Source organism: Nuphar pumila, chromosome 13 (assembly GCF_984573655.1).
Source record: "Nuphar pumila chromosome 13, dmNupPumi1.hap1.1, whole genome shotgun sequence".
In the NCBI taxonomy this organism is placed as follows: Eukaryota; Viridiplantae; Streptophyta; class Magnoliopsida; order Nymphaeales; family Nymphaeaceae; genus Nuphar; species Nuphar pumila.
In genome coordinates, this window is record NC_143261.1 from 85,341,157 (window position 1) to 85,360,063 (window position 18,907).

At 37.5% G+C, this 18,907-nt stretch overlaps 1 protein-coding gene across 3 annotated transcripts in view; it reads right to left on the reverse strand.

Moving 5' to 3' along the window:
- Window positions 1–18,907, reverse strand: part of LOC149818965 (uncharacterized) — a 39,946-nt gene that overhangs the window by 7,125 nt on the left and 13,914 nt on the right. The gene's annotated exons all lie outside the window — the stretch shown is intronic.

An 18,907-nucleotide genomic window follows, 5' to 3' on the forward strand; every position in this document is an offset into this window, starting at 1 on the left:
GGCATACACAAAAGATAAAAAAAAAAATCTTTTATTGAAGAAACAAGTATGCAAAAAACATACTTTTACAAGGGGGATAGACCCCTATTTATATACAAAAAAGCGGAGAGAGGAGAGCTAAGAGAGAGACCCTAAAAAAGGGGCCCGGAAATCCAGCCGTTGGGCTCCACTTGTTGACTTGGTCCAACCTTGGTCCATATATATATACAATTTGACTCCCCCTCAAACTTACGGCACAATGACCGAAAGTTTGCCTAAGAGGAAATGAAATCTAAAAGCAAAGAGAGACTTGGTAAAGAAATCTGCCAATTGGTACTAGATGTAACGTATGGCAGATCAATGACTCGGAGATATTCTTCTCGAACATAATGATAGTCCATCTCAATGTGCTTTGTTCTTTCGTGAAAAGTGTTGTTAATGGCAATCTAGGTCACATGGGTGCAGGTGTGGGTGTGGGGATGCGGCACTTCCAAAAAACTCGGGTGCGGGGGTGCGGCAGGGGCAAAAATGTAAAAAAAAATTATATATATATAATTTTAAAGTTTTAACAGTTTCACATTTAACAATTAACATTGTCATAATATCATTCATCATGCATGCAGTATATCAACCTAAATATCAAATTATCAATCAAATAAGTAAAGCAATTACATAAATCGACCTAAATATCAATTAAATAAGTAAAGCATAAAAAAACTAAATTACATACCAAAGTATATCCTGATGAAGTAATGAACGTTAATAATTTCCTTCTTCATCATCAAATGCATCATTAGAAGGAATATTGGGCTCAACTAAATCCATGTTTGTTATGTTGAAATCATGTTCTCCCTCGAAGTCATACTCTTCTGGGTTTACATCCCAAAATTTGGATGTTCCTTGTCTACGTTACAAACCCAATTTGAAAATGTTAAATACAATACAAGTATATTTAAATGAAAACTAAGAAATAATCAAATAACTAAGAGAGCAAATTAGTACCTATATTCATCATTGTTTCGCGAAAGTAATCGAAGATTTGAATGAACATATAATAAATCCTCTACACGCTTGCTGGTGAGTTTGTTTCTCTTCATGTTGTGGATTTGAGAATATGTGCTCCAATTTATTTCACAACAAGATGAACTAGCAGGTTGCGATAACAATCTTAATGCAAGACGTTGGAGAAGAGGTGTTTCTGATTCAAATGTTGACCACCATGTGATAGGATCTATATTATCTTCTTCTCTCGCGAATAATGTCGGTCCATATAATCTCGAAGATGAAAATTTTTCAAACTCTTGTGTGACTTGATGTAGAAGATATGCTTCTAGAAAAAGTCTTGTCATACACATATTTCTATGTTTTGATAGCTCTGGGTCTAAATTTGAAGGGACACGACCAATACCACCAGCCGCCACTTATTTGCATAATATTTTGGATTAAGAGAATGTGTCATGCAATGCAAAGGAGTGTTGCTCTTATCCCATCTTCTGACTAAAATTGAATGAATATGATTAAAAAAATCTGAATCATCCAATGCAGGATTTTTTTATTCATGCTTGAAAACTATAGCTTGTATTTTTTCAATCATATTATCCCACATTTCATAAACTCTGTGAAGCATGGGCTCATCTTTATCAACTTCTCTTAACATTTCCCAAATAGGTTGCATAAATTGAATGAATTATACCACTATGTCCCAAAACTCATCATCAAGAATGAATTTTTTAATTTCTTGAGCCTTGATATCATTATCAGCACGATAGAATGTCCAATTTTCATCAGTCACCATGTTAATCAAAGCATTCTTCACTCTTTTAATCATCTTCATCATCACAATGATGGACGCAAATCGTGTTTCAGCGACCTTAAACAATTTCAAATCAGAATGCCTATTAAATATAGCATTAGCATGATGATGGTTAACAACAAAATTCCTAATGCTTTTGACATTTCTTTCTAAATCTTCAATCCATGAACATAAAGCATATGCTTGTGAATTTTCTTCTTCTTTGGGGTTGCAGATGCTCTTTAGGGCTAGATTTAAGTTGTGTGCTACACAGGGAGTCCAAAAAATATGAGGGTACTCACTCTCCAAACTCAACGCTGCACTTTTACAAACTGAAGCGTTGTCTGTAATTATTTGTATCACTTTCTGATCACCCACTTCTTTTATCACTTCTATAAACAATCCCTTCAACTATTCTGCATTTTTATATTCCCCAGATGCATCAACTGCTTTCAAGAATATTGGGTCACCAAGCGAATAAGCAATGAAATTGATTAATGGGCGTCTTTGAATATTTGTCCATCCATCAGACACAATAGAAACTCCATTTTGCTCCCATGAATATTTTTTAATCTCCAGCAACCTCTCCACATTTGCCCTCTCTTCTGCAAGAAGTGTGGTTCGTATTTTTTCTGAACTTGGAGGCACATAACCACTCAAATTACAATTTGCCAAGGATGTTACTAAAACATTCCAATAAGGATTTCTAGCAGCGTTAAATGAGAGTGAACCAGAATAAAAATACCTCCTAACTTTTCTATCCAATTCTTCTCTTCCATATGTATTGAATGTTGCTTGTATCGTTCCTCTACCTCCTACATTGACTTTTCATTTCTTTTAGCATCTTCTTGGTGGCTTGCAAATGACACACTAACTACAGAAGAATCGGCCATTGCCTTTCTCTTCTCATATTCTTCTTGTATTTTCTTATATTGTCTTCACATTGCCTCATCAACTTTTCTGCAAGTTGAAATGCCATGTCCTGGTATATCTTCAACAAATGAGCATTTACTCTTGTGTAAGACCCAACAAAATCTCTTTCGCAGAGCTTGCATTGAAATCTCTTGTTTCCACCACCTCGTTCTCCAGTTTTTGCAAGTTTATCTACATGTACCCATAGTGGCCCCACATCATCAATCTCACTGCAACTATCAGCAAAACTAGCAGCAGAACTCACATGTTGGGATGAGGATGACGCAAGACCTTTCCCTTTATCCATCATTTTTATCCTGAAAACACAAAAAAAAAATACATTCAAATTTTCAAATCAATTATACTTGACCCCCTCCCCATGTCGAAAACACAGGGAGAAGGGGGGGCTCAGCCCCTCCCCTGCCAACCCAACAAGAGAGCGAGAGCGAGGGGGGCCTGACCCCTCCCCTGCCGAAAACAGAGGGAGCAGGGGGGGCTCAACCCCTCCCTTGCCGACCCAACAAGAGAGCGAGGGGGGCTCGGCCCCTCCCCTGCCGACCCAACAAGAGAGCGAGAGGGGGGGGGGGGGGGGGCTCGGCCCCTTCCCTGAAATCAAAGAGAGTAGGGTGGGGGGCTCGGCCCCTCTCCTGCCAAAAACAGGAAGGGGCTCAACCCCTTCCCTATCGAAAACAGAGGGTGCAGGGGGTGCTCAGCCCCTCCCCTATCGACCCAACAAGAGAGCGAGAGGGGAAGCTCGGCCCCTCCCCTGCCGAAAACAGAGGGAGCAACCCCTCCCCTGTCGACCCAACAAGAGAGCGAGAGGGGGGAGGGGCTCGACCCCTCCCCTGCCGACCCAAAAAGAGAGCGAGAGGGGGGCTCGGCCCCTCACCTGTTGAAAACAAAGGGAGCGAAAGGGGGGGCTCGGCCCCTCCCCTGCCGACACAAGAAGAGAGCGAGAGAGGGTACGTACCTGCAAAAGGAGAGGAGGAGCTGGGGCGTCGATAGGAGAGAGCTCGAGCTCAGGGGGAGAGGAGAGGAGAGATTAGGGGCAAAAAAAATTGCCCTAATCCTCCTTTTCATCAGAGAAATTTTTTTAACGCCAAAAAGTGGACAAAAATGACCCTGGGTGCGTTGACCGCAACCGGTGCGACACCTGTTTTGTCGAATCCCTGTGACATAGATGGCAATGTAGATAGAGCTTTTGTTGTCGCAACACATCTTTGACGCTCCTAGAATTTTGATTCCCGTATCAGCCAACAATCTTCTCAGCCACACCACCTCCATTGTGGTTGTAGCCATGGTTCGGTACTCAACTTCAGATGAGGAGAGGGAGTCCTTCTGCTGCTTTTTGCACCTCCACGAGATTAATAAATTACCTATGAAAATACAAAAACCTGTAGTTGAGTATCGGTTATTAGGATCATCACCTCCCCAATCTGCATCAGTATATATAAGCAAATTTAGTACAGACGATAAAGACATAAATAATCCTCTAGAAACTGAATTTCTTAGATATCTAATAATACGCAAAACAACTCCCATGTGAACAGATGTAGGAGCGTGCTAAACCTAACTAATTGTGTTTACAATGTGTGCTATATCAAGTCTAATAATCGTTAAGAGAGTGCGCCGATAAGGAGTCAGATCATGCAGAGGCTCTCCATCATCAATCTTTATTTTGACATTTGTTACTTCAGAAATGTCAACATTTTTGGCATCTAATATTCCAAACTTGAGAATAATATCAAAAGCAAACTTAGATTGAGACAATAAATACCCTCTTTAGAAATAAGCAACTTTTATTCCTAAAAAATATATTAAAAAACCCAAATCAATCATTTCAAAACTATTTTTAATATTATGAATTCCCTATTTATCTCCTCCAATAATTATCATATCATCCACATAGAAAAATACAATGACAATACCTGCATCAGAATTCTTAACAAACAAAGTTATGTCAGTCAAACAAGATCTAAAACTAATATTAATCATAACATCGCTAAATTTATCATACCAAGCTTAGGGAGTTTGTTCAAGTCATACAATGTCTTTTCTAGACTAAGAGCCTTCCCGTGGGGCATTTTCATGCCAGAAGGTGCCTCTATGTACACTTCTTCTTCAAGATTGTCATTTAAAAAAATATTTTTAACATCTATTTGATATATAGGCCAATTTTTAATTAAAGCAACTACAATGGAAGTTCTAATTGTACTCATTCGGGTAACAGGTGCAAAAGTTTCTTCATAATCTATATCATATTCTTGTGCATATCATTTGACGACTAGCCTAGCTTTATATCTCTCAAGGGTCCCCTCACTCTTAGTTTTTATCTTATATACCCATCTACAACTTATAGGTTTATTTTCCTTAGAAAAATCTTGAATAGTCCAAGTATGGGCCTTTTTTAATGCGTCTAATTCCACTTTCATGGCCTTAACCCATTCTAAGTGATCTTTCGCTTGAGTGGATGAAAAGGGTTCTATATATGAATGTATTAGAGCTATGCATGCTTGGTATTTGAAGGAAAAAGAGTTATAGGATACAAACTTAGATGGAGGTTGTGAGACTCGAGATGATTTCCTAGGTTGCAGTTTCTTTTCATTTAAATTAAAAAAAATTCAAGTGCACATGAAAATTTTTGACCTCGTCTAAAATATTGTAAGCAAGATTGATCATCATGAGACTCATTGTCTATTGATTCACTTGATTCAATAACATTTTCAAAATCATATTCAAAGTCACATTCAGTAACATCTTTGTTGAATCCAAGGTCAAATAAAAAAGAGTACTCAATTATTTCCTTAACTTGATATTTTTCAAAGTAATTTTCTTTTTCCAAAAAGGTAACGTTTCTAGATATATATAATTTTCCATTTTTAGGATCATAACACTGGTATCCTTTTTGGTTATCAGCATAGCCAAAGAAGGCACACAAAATGGCTCTTGGTGAATATTTGTCATTTTTGTTGGTTAATACAAAACATTTGCAACCAAAAACTCAAAATTGATTTTAACAAGCTTCGCAAGAGAAATCATTAAGATTACAAAAATTTTCCAAATTTGAAAAATATTGAATTTTGGATACATTTGGATATCCTAATCTTCTATGCCATATATTTAAATCCAATTTTTGGATATTACAACAAAAAGCATCTTTGGGTATTTCCAAAAAGTCCATATAGTAGAGTCCCCCTTTTTTATAGCCTTGCCCAATCAGCTTCCTTAACAGGCGATTCTGTATTAAACATTCATTTGAAAATAAGAAAATATTACAACCATAATCGAAAATTTGAGACACATAAAAGATTTAAGTTTAGTTTAAGAATGTAACAAACTTTTGGAAAGTTTTTTTATTAGATCTTTTTCAAAGTTCTTTATTCCTTAAATTTGAAGAGATGTGCCATCAGCTGTGAAAACATTTGACACACTTGAGTTGCTATGATATTCAAATAAAATATTTGTTTGGGATCATATGAAAAGATGCACTAGAATCAAGAAGCCAAGAAATTTTACTGGGATCAAAGTAAGATGAAGCAACAACCCTAATTAAGGAAGATGCTCCTTTGAGAAGAGGTTGAAACACTTCTATTAATTGAGCCAAAGATAAACTCCCAATGGATGAATCTTGCGATGTAAAAATATCTTTTGTCTCTTGAAGATTCCACCGATGTAACCTTCTTCTCATATGCCCCTTTCAGTTTAAGACATTTGGGCCTAATGTATCCTGATTCATGACAGTGATGACAAATAGCTTTTTTTCTATCATAGTCATTTCCTTGTCTTTTATAATGAGGTGGCTTATATGTACAAACATAGTTAGCCGGTCTAGAAATGGCTAAGACTGAGTCATCTTCACTTTTGCTTACATGCTTTTTCAAACTATTTTCTTTCATACTCAACTCTTCTATAGTATCTTCAATATAGGGCACTTTTCCACTATGGAGAATAATAGATTTTGTAAATTCAAATTCTGATCTTATACCGTTAATGAATTTGTAAAAATGCTCTGCATCTATTTGTTTTTGTAGGAGTTCTATATCTTCAGGATAGTGTCACTTTGGCTTTAGAAAAAGCCAATTCTTCCCAAAGTTCGGATAGGTCATAGTATTCTCTAACGGTTTTATCCCCTTGGACCATAGTATGAACCCTTTATTGCATATTGCATATATATGCAATATCTTTAAGAGAATACATCGTCTTAAGATAATCCCAAGCCTTGTTAGCATACTCAAATTTAGCAAGGCTCGAGCAATTTTTTTACATTCATACTACTAATAAGCCAAGACATAATCTTGGCATGACTCATCCTCCAATCCTTACACTTTTTCTCACAAAGAGGTTATAACATTGTTTTTTTCATTTTTGGATAAAGGCACATCTTTCTCGCCTTCTACCTTAGTGAGAACTAACTTAGGTTTCTGATCGAACCCATCTACTAGTCTCCATAACCCTTTTCCCCAAATAAGGTGTTTCATAATAAAAGTCCATATTACATTATTGAAATCAGAAGAGAAAGAGAAGATAAGAAGTGAGGAGGAAAAAGAGAGCAAAATGTGGAACACAAGCACTCCAATGGGTCACACGATCACTTCAAACTCTTGCAAGATCACCAACACTTTAAGAAGATCCTCAAATAGGCTTCAAAAGGACCAAGCTCTGATACCATGTAAGAATGGGTTGAACAACTTCAAGCACCAACAAATCATTTATCAACAAGTGCAATACACAAGCACAAGTGTCAACAAGGACACAATCACAAATGCTACGAAGAGCACAACCACAAGTGCCACTAAGGGCATACACAAAAGATAAAAATAAAATCTTTTATTTAAGAAACAAGTATGCAAGAAGCATACTTTTACAAGGGGGATAGACCCCTATTTATATATAAAAAGGGGGAAAGAGGAGAGCTAAGAGAGAGACCTTGAAAAAGGGGCCAAGGCCCGAACGACTGGAATCAGCCGTTGGGCTCCAAGTCAACAAGGTTGACTTGGTCCAACCATGGTCCATATTGGTCCATATATATATAATAAGTATATGTACAAATATGTATATATATATATCATATATATAATAGATAAATATGTATATTTCTATACACATACGTATATTATATTATATATATACATATATACAATTTAACAACTATATATAGAGCCAAGATGGGCATTTAAGAGAGGCATTCATTGTTCCAACAATTTAAGAGAGGCAATCACTGCTTCAAGAGTCCAACAACTAGTTGGATTGTTCCAACAATCATATAGACCCCCTACACTATACAATAAAGACAAAAATACAATATTGTCCCTAGTGGACAATCACTATTTACATGAAAATAACAAGACCAAAATGCCCCTAGAGAGCATTACCTATTACATAACATATAATATATAAAAAAGGGTTACCGGAAGCGCCATAGGGCATGGGGAAGTGCGTTTTCTCGAAGCGCATTTTGGAAGTGCAAAATGTGGTGCTTCCGAAATGTGCTCGAAAGCGCCAAAAAAATTGAGAAGCTCACTTTCCATTTAGGAAAAGCACACTTCCCCTTCTTTTTTCATTTTTATTTTTATTTTTTTCTCTTTTTTAGCTTCCCCCTCGATTCTTATGTCACTTCTGGTTCGCTTCCGAGACGATTCTTGGTTTGCTTCTAAGTCGTCTCGCGCTGCCCGCTTCCTAAAATTTTGAAAGTGCCTCGCTTTCCAGTTTCACTTCGCGAATCGCTTCCCGCTCCTGCTTCCCCGACCTACAACTCTTATATATATATATATATATATATATATATATATATATATATATATATATATTAACACCCCCCTAAAACTTGCAGTGAGATAACTGAAAGTTTGTTAAGGATAAAAATAAATCGCAATGCAGAAAGAGCTTTAGTGAAATGGCTTTGTACGCTCATGGAAAGTGTGATTGTTGGCTATGTAAATAACACTTTTATTATTGCACCACATCTTCGAAAGTTATGAGATGATTACACCATATCCTTGAGAAGATTCCTTAGCAATACTAGTTTCATTGTAGTTGTCGGCATTGCTCTGCATTCGGCTTCAGTGGAGGATAAAGAGACCTTCTGTTGTTTATTGCACCTCTAAGAGATTAGAGAATCACCTAAAAACACACAAAAACCAGTGGTTGAGATCCTATGATTTTGGATTTTCCTCCTATTCAGCATAAGGCAAGTAAGTCTAGAGAAGAGGATGAGGATAGAAAATGCCTTTCACTTATTGTATTTTTAAAATATCTAACAATCCTTAAGGCAACACTCATGTGCACAATTGTTGGAGCATGTTGAAATTGGTTGACGGCATGAACGACATAAGCTATGTCAGGTCTGGTAATAGAGAGGTAGGTGAGAGACCCAATTAGTTGACGGTAAGACATAGGATCTTCAAGAAGAGTCGTCTTCAAGTCATAATTTGACATTCACAACCTCAAGAGTCTCCACCTTCTTGTCGTCGAAAATTCATAACTTAGCACAAATATCAGTTACTAACTTCATTTGAGACAAAATGTAACCTCTGGGAGAATAAGCTACTTCAATACCCAAGAAGTATCTTAGAAATCCTAGGTTAGACATCAATTTTTTTTAAAACATTTTTTATTTCATTGACTCCCATTGTATCACTTCATGTGATTATCATATCATCTATATATAGCAACAATGCAACAATACAACAATATTGATACCTGTATTCTTAACAAAGAGAGTAGTGTTGGTATAGCAAGATTGAAATCCCAATTTCATCATTGTAGACGATGGCCTAGACCCTAGAAATAGAGAAGAGAGAGAGAGAGACGAGAGAAAGAGAGAGAAGAGAGAGAGACGGCTGCAAAGAAAACCTCAGAACTCATAATACGATTAGGGCCTCTCTCTATGTTAAATAGAGAGAGGCTTAAAGACCTAATTACAATACAGCCCCATTATAAAGAACTAAATTACAAAAAGCACCTTAATGAAAGATAACTCTACTTAAAACCACATATTCTCAACACTCCCCCTCAAGCTGGAGCATAGATATCGATCATGCTCAGCTTGTCACAACATTTTGAAAAATTTGGTCTGGCAAGAGGTTTTGTGAACATATATGCAACTTGGTCTTCCGACTTTAGATATTGGGTAGTGATATGACCCGCTTGAACCATATCCCTTACATAGTGGCAATCAACCTCAATGTGCTTTGTTCTCTCATGAAATACAGGATTGTTCGCTATATATGTTGCAGCTTTGTTATCGCACATCATGGTCATGGGAGAAGAAACCTTCACCTGGAGATCAAGAAGCACAGTACGAACCCACATCAATTCAGCAGTTGTTTGGGCCATAGCCCGATATTCTGATTCTGCACTAGACCTCGAAACCACATTTTGCTTCTTACTTCTCCAAGAGATTAAGTTGTCTCCCAGGAACACACAAAATCCTGTGGTAGATTTTCTATCTACTACAGATCCTGCATAGTCAGCATCAGAATAGGCCACTATATCCAAAGGTCCACCTTTCTTGAACAATAACCCCTTTCCAGGAGAAGATTTTAGATATCTGAGAATCATAATAGCTGCATTCCAGTGTACCTCAGTAGGTTTGTCCATAAACTGACTGACTTTACTCACTGCTAAAGCAATATCTGGCCTGGTCACAGTTACATACAGTAGTTTCCCAACTAGGGAGCGATAGCTTTTGCTATCAACCAGTTTTGACCCTTCTTCAAACAACTGAACTTTATGGTCCATGGGAATATTTGCTGGTTTAGCTCCCAACATTCCTGTTTCCTTTAATAAGTCAAGAACATACTTTCGTTGAGACAAAGTCATCCCTTCACGGCTCCTGGCAACTTCTATACCCAGAAAATACCTGAGTGAACCAAGGTCTTTTGTAACAAACTGTTTGTGAAGATGAGCCTTTGTGGCTTCAATAGCTTTCACATCATCACCTGTAAGAATGATGTCATCCACATATACCACCATAACCACTATGCCAGAGCTAGTTTTCTTTATGAATAGTGTATGATCTGTTGCTGACCTATTAAAGCCAAAACCTGACATTACTTCAAACAACTTCTGAAACCATGCACGAGGACTTTGTTTCAAGCCATAAATTGCCTTTTTCAATCTACACACCTTCTGACACTCCCCCTCAACCTCGAATCCTGGAGGTTGTTGCATGTAAACAGTTTCAGATAGGTCCCCATATAGAAATGCATTTTTCACATCTAATTGAGACAGGCTCCAACCATGCTGCACAGCTACTGAGAGAACAAGACGAATGGTACCCATTCGTGCAACAGGAGAAAAAGTTTCAAAGAAATCAATACCATATGTCTGAGTATACCCTTTGGCTACTAATCTGGCCTTGTACCGTTCAATGGAACCATCAGATTTGTACTTTATCGTATATACCCATTTGCATCCAACAATGTCAGCATCTGCAGGGGAATCAACTAGGTCCCAAGTATGCTGAGATATTAAGGCATCCATTTCTTCTTGCATAGCCCTCTTCCAGTGAGTATGAATCTCGGCCTGCTGATAGTTCCGAGGAATAACTTCAGCAGATAAAGCTTAAATAAAAGATTTCATCTGATTTCCAATTCTGGCTTCAGAGACAAAACGAGACATGGGATATAAAGTACATTGTCGTGTCCCCTTTCGTAGAGCAATCGGCCTGTTATCATCATCATGAAGATCATTATTGTCAGTAGAACTTACCTCAGGGGAAGAAGATGGAGGCACTTGAGGAGGTGGATCTCTACGCACATATACCAATGGAGGATTATGAAATCTGGAAGAGGATGAAGTGTGGTTCGGGAATGAGGGCACGGATTCCAAGGGAAAAGGGGGTATAGGTAATGGGCAAGACTCAGCTGGATCAACCTGCAGCGGGGAACCAGTATTAGAGTAATATGGAGTGGATTCCAAGAAAGACACATCCGCACTGACATACTCTCGGCGAGAAGTAGGATCATAACATCGATATCCCTTTTGATTTTTGGGATAACATATAAATATGCACTTTGTAGCTTGAGCAGCTAATTTATCACGGTCAGGGCCAAGTTTGTGTACAAAGCAAACACATCCAAACACTTTGGGCAAGAGGGAGAAAAGAGGGGTATTTGGTTTTAGGATATGAATTGGAATTTGATCACCCACAGAAGAGGAAGGCATGCGGTTGATCAGATAGCAAGCAGTTGTAATTGCATCTCCCCAGTATAACGCAGGAACATTTGATTGGATCATAATGGTCCTGGCAATATCAAGTAGGTGACGATGTTTTCGCTCAGCCACCCCATTTTGTTGAGATGAATAGGCACAGGAAGTTTGGGGTTGGATGCCACTATCATGGTAAAATTGTAACAGACTTTTTGATTTAAACTCGAGAGCATTATCAGTGCGAACAATCTTGACACTCGATTCAAACTGAGTCTTTATTTCAAGAATTAAAGATTTGATAATATTTGGAACATCAGATCGTTCCTTTATTAAAAACACCCATGATAACTTAGAGAAATCATCAACAATAACTAGATAGTATCGACACTGAGTCCTAGTAGGAATCTTACTAGGACCCCATACATCTGCATGAAGAAGTTCAAAGACTTTATTACTAGACTGACTCTGACTCGAAGGGAACGAACTTCGATGATGCTTGCCCAGCTGACATGCTTCACACTGAAATGATGTGGTGGAGGGAATCTGAGGAAAGACCGAACGAAGCTTTGACAATGAAGGATGACCAAGACGACGATGCCACTGAATAGGACTAAATGAATGGTCCACTGCTGCATGCACAGTACCCATTGGATGATGTAAGTAGTAGATTCCATTTTCTTCATAGCCTCCACCAATCTTCTTCCCCGTCAGCAAATCCTGAAAATGACAACCCATTGGATCAAATATTACTCTACAGTTTTGTTCTTTTACAAGACAACTCACAGAAAGTAAACTCTGAGAAAATTTTGGGGCATGAAGAGCATTTTTCAACTGTAATGAGGAGGATATAGAAATATTTCCCTGACCAACAACCGGGGAGGTACTCCCATCGGCTAATGAGACTCCAAGCGGAGCCTTAATATCCTTCAGATCTGAAAAAACAAGTGAATTTCCACACAAATGCCTGGATGCACCAGAATCAATAATCCACTTACTGTCAGTCGGATGAAGAAGATTTCCGGTTGAATAGGCAACACCAGCAACAGGAGAGGTAGAGCTCAAAGGACGAAGAGCTATCAGCTCATCATATTCAGCACGACTGAGGGTTATACTACTGTCACTTGCAGAAATATTGTCTTGTGCCTTTGTTGCCTCGAGAGAAGTAGTATTAGCTCTAAGAGCATATGACTTTGATGAAGATGAGGTTGGTCGGCCATGCTTATCCCAGCAACGATCTTCTAAATGTCCAGATTTTCCACAGAATGTACATTGAAGCTTTCCTCTGCCTCCCACACCTCGGTCGCGACCTCGTCCTCTGATGTTCTGAAGATTTCCACGTCCATAACCAGATGAGACAACTAAGGCAGAAGATTGAGTCACAGGCTGAGAATGTGGAAGAGATATAGCAAGTCTGCTTAGTCGGTTATATGCCTCAGCAAGAGTAGGCACATCCGACCCAGTCAACATTTGGACTTTTGCAACAGAAAATTCTGAAGATAAACCTGTAAGAAACCTAGCAACCATAGTTTGTTCTTGATGATCCTTTTGTTTCGAACAACAGAGAGGTCTGTGAGCATTAAGTCTTTCAAAAGCAGCTTTTACGGAGGCATAGTACTGGGCCAAGGTTTGATCTCCCTGCTGTAAATTGTATATTTCCTGTTCGACTTGTAGGATACGACTCACATTAGTTTCTTGTGAATATGTATCTCGAAGATTGTCCCACATCTGTTTGGCGGTATTATAATAAATTAAACCATCTGCAATATGGGGTTCGACACTATTCATAATCCATGACATGACTATGTCATTATCTTCATCCCAAGTAACATATTTTCCCACCTTTTCAGTGGGTCCATCTTCCAACAAGATATGTTTTCTACGATGTCCAGATACCGACATCATAAATGTTCTGGACCACCTGGCATAGTTGGTTTCATTTAACCTCACAGACGAGCCGTACGAAAAGGGATTGGCAAATGCCTTATATTCTCCCATATGTTCCAATTTTGAATCACCTTTCGAAGTTTCAGCCATACTGCAGGTAAAAAAAAACTGGACAGTCTCCACACTGCAAAAAAAAAAAAAACCCGCGTGTTACACCCACACGCCAACTGATATTCCAACCAGCAGTTGTTCACTTACGAACAACAATAAAAAAAAAACCCACTACAGTAGTGAGCAGCAGCCCACAAGCAGACAGATAATTCAGCACTTCAGTGATTCACAGCTAACACGACTTCTGCATATGCAGAAAAATTTTTCCATAACAGGGGCAGCTCCCCAGACATATACAGTTTGACAATACATCATTAATTTTTCTCGAGCAACACCACTAAGAGTTGGATTGCTGGAGAGAAAAAAAAATAAGCAGGAAGTACCAGCACCAATCAAACTCCACACAGCCAAGATATCACCAATCAAACTCCACACAGCCACGATATCAAGATACACAAAACATTTTCAGTGCAAAGAGTACCAGCACCAATCAAACTCCACACAACCACGATATCAAGATACACAAAACAGGCCCCCAACCATATGTAAAATCACCAACAGTAATCAGACTCCCAACAGGTAGCCACGAAACCGAGACAGTAGGCAGTCATGAAATGATAAAACAAGAAGCTGCGAACTCACAGCAAGCATCCACGACAAGAAGCTGCGAACTCACAGCAAGCATCCACGACCAACTGCGTGATCAGATCTGTCAACAGATCCAGAAAAAAAAATTTCATCGCTGACCTAATTAGGTATTTTTCTTTTTACTCATTAGATCTGTTGACAGATCTGGTGGCCTCCACGATCGATCGAGCCTTGATCAGACTCGATCACGCTCCCACGATCACACTCCCACGATCACGCTCCCACGGTCGGTACAGCTTTGATACCATGTAGACGATGGCCTAGACCCTAGAAATAGAGAAGAGAGAGAGAAAGAGAGAGAGACGGCTGCAAAGAAAACCTCAGAACTCATAATACGATTAGGGCCTCTCTATGTTAAATAGAGAGAGGCTTAAAGACCTAATTACAATACAGCCCCATTATAAAGACCTAAATTACAAAAAGCACCTTAATGAAAGATAACTCTACTTAAAACCACCTATTCTCAACAATCATAATAGCATTAAATCTATTATACCAAGCTTTAAAAGATTGCTTAAGACCATATAAGGTTTTTCTAAGTTTTAAAGTCTTGCCATTTTTTAATATTATATCCTGGAGGAAGATCCATAATTGAGAAAAGCATTATTAACATCTAATTGGTAGATATAGGCCATTTTTTAATGGAAGCAATGACTATTAGACTTCTAACACTAGTCATTCTAACTATAATAGTGAATGTTTCTTCATAATCAATTTCATATTCTTGTGAATATCTCTTAGCCACAAGTCTAGTTTTGTATCATTCAAGAGACCTATCACTTTTAGTTTTAACTTTGAAAATTCACCAACATCCAATAGGTTTCTTTATTAAAGGAAAATCAACAATCTCCCACATATAAGCTTTATGAAGGGCATTTAATTCTAAGTTTATGGCTTCAACCCATTGAGGACAATCTTTGGCTTCATGATAGTGAGAGGGTTCACAATGTGAATGAATTGCAAGAAGACATGCTTTATAATTTGGAGAGTCATAAGACACAAATTTGCTTGGTGGAATAGATGCTCTATTCGATCTCCTAAGAGTGATGTTTTCTAAAGTAGACCCTTGACTATTACCTATAGAAATATCTTGGGAAAATTTATCATAGGCACATGTTTGGGTATCATTTCTACGTCGGGTATAGACTTGAATATATTGAGAAGAATTCTCATTCAATTAATTAACATCATGAGACAAATCATTGTCATCATCTAAAGAATTTTCACAATAAAAAACTTTTCACAATCATTTGACTCACATGAGGCAACCTCATGTCTTGGCAAGAGATCAAACAAGAATACATAGTCTACTTCATTTTTGTTACCTTTTTTATCAAATCCACTTTCATTTTCTAAAAAAGTTACATCTTTAGAAACATAAAGCTTATTTTCTTTATAATCGAAGCAACGATATCCTTTTTGGTTTTCACCGCAACCCATAAAAAACACATTCAATAGCTTTTGGTGAATGTTTATCTATGTTATGAGTAAGAACAAAGCATTTACAACCAAATACATGCAATCATGCACAATCTTGAACAATTTTTCAAAAGGGTTCATATTGTTTAAAGAAGAATGCATTCTATTTATCAAATAGATAAAAGTCAAAACTGTTTCGGCCAAAAACTTCTCAGGAACATTTTTTAAAATAAGTAAGGTTCTAGTGGTTTTCATTATATGTCTATGTTTTCTTTTCGCTAGTCCATTTTTTTGAGGTGTTTGAGGACAAGATCTTTGATAACAAATTTTATTTTCTTTTAAAAAGTTTTGCAACTCATTAGACATATATTATCCACCCGACCGAGTTGGATCTAAGAATGGTGATGTTACTTTGAAATTGATTTTTGACTATCATATGAAATTCTTATAAACAAGAAAATATATCGTATTTTAGATTAAAGATGTAGATTCATGCATATCTTGTGAAGTCATCAATAAAAATAACATAATAAGAGTATTTGCCCTTTGATATGACCGGTGAGGGTTCCCATATATCCGAATGCACCAACCCAAAAGGTCTTTTGGAAACAAAAGTTCTTTGAGGAAAGGGAATGGATTTCATTTTTTTTAAAATACAATCCTTACACATAATAACTTTTTCATTTCAATAAGTCTCCGCAAATGGGAAAAGATACATCTTTGAAATATTAGGATGTCCAAGTCTCTTATGTCATATTTCAATATTTTTTTCTTGGACATGATTACAAAATGACTTAAAGGGAATAGACAAAAAATTCATATAGTAAAGATCTCTTCTATGGCCTTGCTCAATCCGCTTCTCGGACCGTACACTCTTTTGATGAGAAAATAATTTCACACCTTTGATGGCTAATTTGAGAAATCGAAAAAAGATTAAGAATGAGTTTTGGAACTACTCTTATTTTGGAAACAAAAAAAGGTTTGAGATGCTTTTAAATCCAAAGTTCCAATACTTTTAATTTCTAAAGAAGTTTCATCGGTGGTTGAAACATAAAGTAGATTTGTATTGGTACATACATTGGAAAGGGGATTCTCAAAAGGGGTCATATGAAAGGAGGCACCAGAATCAAGGATCCAAGAACACATACCGAGAGGAGAAGAGGAAGCAATAGCGGCATCGGATGTAGATGATATTTTGAATATTTGTTGAAGGACCTCTCTTAGTTGAGAGAGGAAGAAATAGTCTTTAGAATCGCCTCCTCCTCTTTTACTTAGCGCTTCCCACTTTGGAGTAGATTCCTCAATTGAAGCCACCTTGTTGTTAAGCTTTGGACAAGCCGGTTTAATATGACCCGGCTCATTACAATAATGACATACAATTCTTCTACCCCCACCATAGTTATTTTTTCTTTCAAAGTGTGGAGGCCTATAAGTTTTTACATGGTTACTAAGCCTAGATACAACTAAGACTTATCTCTTGTCATTTCAAAATGTGTCTCCTCTTTGCATACTTCGGCAACGGCATCCTCAAGAGGTAAATAAAAGGTTACGAAGAAGAGAGGATCTCACTTGCTCGAATTCAGAACGAAGACTATATAGAAATTAGAAGTATTCTCTTTCCAATTGCTCTTGTCTCATTTGAATATCTTGAATGTGAACCCATTTGGGTTCAAGAATAGTTAATTCATTCCACATAAGAGATAATGTGCTATAATAGTCACGCACATTCACGTCTCCTTGTTTGGTGGTTCAGACCTTTTTCTTCCAAATAATATTGCCTTGCAAGATCCTTTTGAGTGTACATTCTCTTCAAGAATACCCAAGCTTCATTAGCTTTTCGAAACTTGAAAATGTTGGCAAATATTTTGATGTCAACATTATTCATGAACCATGCAAGAATTTTTGCATGATTACTCTCTCAATCTTCCACTTTATTTTGATAGTCTTGAATGGCCTTGATACGATCATCTCCTTCATGGGCTTTATCTAGATCTCTTTCTTTCTTTGTCAACACGAGTTGGGGTTCGAAAATGGTTCTCATGATGAAACCCCAAGGTTTCTTGCCCTTTAGATTGTTTTCCATTGCAGAGGCCCACATCATGTAATTCGCCTCATTAAGCTTGAAGGAGAGGTCGATATTAGTATCACGGTCCGCTATGGATAATTGTAAAGAGAGAGAAAGAGTAGTCTTTTGAGAGCCATGAGCACAACACTAACTTCTAGCACCACAAAAAGATGATTTGGTACAAGCTTGAGCACCACGAACACCAATAGGAATTCACCACAAGATCAAGAGCCTATGCTCTAATACATGTCACCAAGTATGCGAAAGTACAAAACAACATGCAAAACCACAATTACAAATCCAAGAGTGGATAAACACAAAAGCACTAAGGCACTACACAAGCACAAAGTGCATACAAGGTTACAAAGACCCAAATGAACATAAAAAATACCCAGTTTATTGATCACAAATGCTTAAGCAAAGCCTTTTATTACAAAGAGGAGAAAGACATTATATATAGAGCCAAGATGGGCATTTAATTGAGGCATTCATTGTTCCAACAATCATATTTATGACTGTTGGAACAGTCCCATAGGCAGTCACTATTCCAACAGTCATATTTATGACTCTTTATGACTGACAGTCATATAGACCCCCTACACTATACAATACTGTCCCTAGTGAACAGTCACTACTTACATGAAAATAACAAGACCAAAATGCCCCTAGAGATCATTACCTATTAACATACTATATATATATATGTGTGTGTGTGATTATATATATACATATGGATATATATATATATATATATATTAACAGTTATTGCATTCCCATCTTACTAGTTTGGTGCAAAGCACAATATACATCAAGCCAAAGTAACAAATCTCCTTCTTGGGAGATCTCGGCAAGGAAAAATCTCACTGATATTTCAAAAAAACAGGTTTTGTTAGGAAAAAAACAGCAAAATGCTGTCATATATAAAAGTATAAAGAAGATAAATA